Source organism: Lactuca sativa, chromosome 8 (assembly GCF_002870075.4).
Source record: "Lactuca sativa cultivar Salinas chromosome 8, Lsat_Salinas_v11, whole genome shotgun sequence".
NCBI classification, from domain to species: domain Eukaryota; kingdom Viridiplantae; phylum Streptophyta; class Magnoliopsida; order Asterales; family Asteraceae; genus Lactuca; species Lactuca sativa.
The window spans coordinates 94,412,237-94,416,936 of NC_056630.2; positions in this window are offsets into that span (position 1 = coordinate 94,412,237).

Consider the following 4,700-nt stretch of genomic DNA (forward strand, 5'->3'; position numbering starts at 1 on the left):
GCCATATCTTTGGAAGTATTGCGTAGACCAAGTGATCCGAAGATGTGTTGAGCAAAAAGAGGTACAATCCATCCTTAACTTTTTTCATGCCTATGCTTGTTGAGGTCGTTTTGGACCGCAAAGTACAGCTAGAAATGTTTTAGAAAGCGGATTTTATTCGCCCACCATTTTTCATGATTCTTATGTGCTATGTGCACGTTGTGATAAGTGCCAAAAATATGGGTCCTTAAGTTCTAGGAATTAAATTCCCCTCACCCCCATCTTGGTTTGTGAGATATTTGATGTGTGTGGTATTGAATTTATAGGACCATTTTTTCCCTCTTTCGGTTGTTCATATATTCTGTTTGCGGTGGACAATGTGTCCAAATGGGTGGAGGACAAGGCCACCCGTACTAATGATTCCAAAGTTGTTGTGGATTTCCTTAAAGCACATATTTTCTCCCGGATTGGCACTCCAAAAGCTTTGATAAGTGATCGTGGGACTCATTTTTGCAACTGGGTGCTTGAAGCCATCTTGAAAAAGTGTGGGGTGACTCATAAAGTCTCAAAAGCATATCATCCCCAAACCAATGGGCAAGCAGAGGTTTCCAATAGGCAAATCAAGGGAATTTTGGAGAAAATGGTCAATCCAAACCGTAAGGATAGGAGTATAAGGTTGGATGATGCCTTATGGGCATACCACACTGCTTTCAAAACCCCCATTGGTATGTCCCCATACCGACTAGTGTTTGGGAAACCATGTCACCTTCCGGTTGAACTTAAACACAAAGCCTTTTAGGCTGTGAAGAAATTCAATTTGAATGAAGATGAAGTGGGAAACAAAAGGAAGTTGGACATTTAAGAATTAGAAGATATCATAAATGATGCTTATGAAAGTGCAATGATATACAAAGAGTAGACCAAAGCATATCATGACAAGATGATCTCCCAAAAAACCTTCAAAAAAAAGGTAAAAAAGTGTTGCTTTACCACTCAAGATTCAATTTATATCGGAAACTAAGATCAAGATGGGTTGGTCCCATTGTGGTCACAAATGTCTTTGACCATGGTGTAGTGGAAATCACAAGCCAACAAACCGGGAAGATTTTCAAAGTAAATGGCCATAGATTGAAACTGTATTATGAAGGATTCCAAGTGAAGAACAAAGAGATGGAAGTGGTTGAGAGCCCCACATATCAAGAATGAAACATATTCAAGGGCCAAGTCGAGCCAACAACATAAAAAATGGGCGGCTAACCGGGAGGCAACCTGGGGGTATTTTTGTCGTCTCTTTCATTTTTTCATTTTCTCATCATATTTTCTTCGTTTTAAAGCTTTCAAGTTGTTTTTCATGTTCAAAGAGGTTAAAAATCATTTTTCCGGCCAATAGCGGATTAGCGGGTTGCAATTTGAAAAAATGAAAAATCGATTTTTTTGCCTTCTCAGAGATTTACATGGCTGTGTAATATTTTGTCTATCATTTACACGACCCATGTATTCGTTCAGTCCAGTGCATTTCAGATCTTTCACTTACACAACTATGTATACTTTACTCTTTCATTTACACGACCTGTGTAAACGCAAATACAGGGCTGTGGTTTTTAAACAGCAAAATCTGATTTTTCTTCACTTTCTCCTAACAAAAACCTGCGATTCTTCTTCTCTCTACTGCCCCATTTGAAAAAACCCTCCAAAAAATTCTATCTTCCTTAATTTTGCTCCATAAATCAATGTCCAAGTTATGAAATTATTCTCTTTTCTTCATTTCTTTGTCTTGCATCTCAATTTCACCCTCTAATGGCATATTTTGGGGGTTTTTAGTAAACCCTAGAATTTTTGGGTTTCACAATTTCGAGCTAATTCTTGTAATTTCTTGTAGGATAAGCTTAGGGAAGCATTGTACATCACCCTAACACCATTACAAGCACAAATTTGTTATAATTTTTTCCAAACTCTTTTCTTTGTGCATACTATTAGGACCACGTTTTTGAGGTAAATTTTGGTGGAATTGTTAGTTTTTGTGCATGATTTAGTGTTCACACTTTTTCATTTGTCCTACATTGTGTGCAAAAAATTGTTAAATTCATTGGACAATAGCATCCCGTGGCAAAAGGGCTAGAGTTGGGACCTCATATATGGGTGGTCAAGAAACTCAGTATGAACACGACCAAGGTCCCATGGAAAACCCCTATGAATTTGGTCTTATTTTTTAGTCCAATACACAAGAAATTTTGTACTCTAGCCTTATTCGAAGGGTAAAAGGGCTCAAAATTTTTTGGATATCCAAGCCCTTAAGGACCTTCACATCTACAAGGGAGTCCATAAATTTTTGAAGAACATAGGTTGGGAAGGTCTCTTGAATCACCATGCAATGAGTTACCAGACACCCATGTTGGAACTCTTGTCCTCCATCACCTTTAATTACCAAACACACATCCTCACCTTTCGTCTACTCAACCAATCACATCGGATTCATGCTGACACCCTATGTGACATTATTGGGGCTCCAAAAGCAAATAGGGATGTGTATACAGCAAAGGGTAGAAAAAATGTCATATTTGAGCAAAGATGCGGAGGATTTTGGACAAGCATCTCTTGTGAAGGCGAATTTCAATCTGGTACGCCAAAGGCTTCTAGTATCATACATCCGGTCCTTAAGGTTACACACCGGATCATTGCTTCTCTCTTGCTCCCTCAAGAAGATATTAGCAAGGCAAACAAGAAGTAATTGGAAGTCCTATGGTGCATGATCCACAAGCCCGAGGAAGTTCCTCATTTAGGGTGTTGGGTAATCCAAAAAATGCTCAGAAACTCCATGAGCAATGGTGGCCAACTTCACTATGGAGGAATGGTTTCAATTATAGCTAAACATCTTGGTCTCCACCTACCCAACAACCCCAATGACACAATTTCGGGTCGTACTCGTATATATATAGATGTTATGGAGACTATGCACCTCTTTCACCATAATCCCAACGGGGATGTTCATTGGACCGTAGATGGTAAAGAGTATCTACATATTGACAGCCGAAATAAGAAGAAACTCGCTTTGGCCAATGACATCCCATCTACAAATTGGCGCCTCCAGTCCAATTTGGGTGTTACTGCAACCCGTATACCCCCAACCACCACTCCTAATCCCCTTTCCCCACCTACAGGTGCCTCCAGCTCATCACGCCCCATTCCCTTTCCCGAATACAACATTTACATGGGCGAGTTTGCATGATTAGACCACCATTACACGAGTCTTCAGTTGGAGGTAGGCGAGATTTTTATACGGGTGTTGCTAAGCACACATCCAAATTCCAAGACTACCAAAATCTACAGGCGGAGCGTTGGGCCCAACAAGAGCTGAGGTGGGCCGATTTTGATCGGAAATGGGCCACTCAAGAGCAGCATAATTGCAACATGCATTACTTGATGAGTGATCTCCACCGCGCCCTTGTTCTTCCACCGCAGCCACATCCACCACCATCCCAACCCCAATGGCACCCATATTGTCCTGCAGATTATCAGCCCTATTGTCCCCCACAGTTCCACCTCCTCCTCCGCCACCGGGCCCTCAATAGGCCGGCTATGCCTCTCTCCAAGCATCGAGGACGATGCTATATTTTAAGCTTGGGGAGGGGCATCCATCTTTCATAGATCTCGTTGCGTGTAGGTTGCAATTGTGTACATATCACATTCATTTTTATTTTTTATTTTAATTTTGCACTCATTCACTGCATATAAAAATTTTCAAAAACAAAAAAAAAAAAAAAAATTTCTTTCTATTCTATTTTTAATTTTTTGCATTTTGCATCCGAATTTTTTGCATCGCATTCATGTAATTAAAAAAATTCTTGTTTTATCTTGATCCAATCCCAAGCAGCCGAATCCTCTCAAAACAGTTGAGCTAGTAAGTGAGTCGTATGCCTTGAGACTAGACTTGCTCTTTTTATTGAAAATCTCAAAGCAAGCTAATTACACATGAACACACCTCCCGAACTTACTTGTGTAAAACAGAAAATGAAAAGGTTGTCAATACCGGAGCATAACGACAGGTATGAGTCAATCTTTGGGACAAGTGACCGGTCTTATGAGTAGTAAGTGCTCAATTGGACCCAAAATGCCAAATTCAAGAAATCATAAAAAGAATATAAAATTTCAGTGTCTCGAGCCTTCCAGTGCTCTAAAAAGTCCTTTCTACTCATTCCCTTTTATATACCTTGCTTGGGGACATAGTTTCTAACTATACTTACAGGTCTTTGCGTGTTGACTTCAGTCCCCCGAAAAATGTCTAGAAGCCTCTCACGGTAATAGACCATGAGATGTCCCACAATAGAAAAGTCAAGGACGAAAAATATAAAGAAATACGCCAAGTAAATAAATTGATAAGAGTGTTATATGTTATCCTAGATTTTGTTGAATATATATATATATATATATATATATATATATATATATATATATATATATATATATATATATATATATATATATATATATATATCAAGGTTGTAAAAATCGTTTGACATTAGCTAGTCGGTGGACTGGGGTTAAGAGATTAGTCGGCTAGGCGGAGCTTAATCGGGCGATTAATCGGGGGCCATTAATTGCTAACTTGTTGAATTTTAAAAAATTAAATATGACTAATATTATAAAAAAAAGTTCATAAATACCACCAATATCATAACAAAATGGGTTATTATGAGCAATAAAAGACTAATCATACCTTAAAT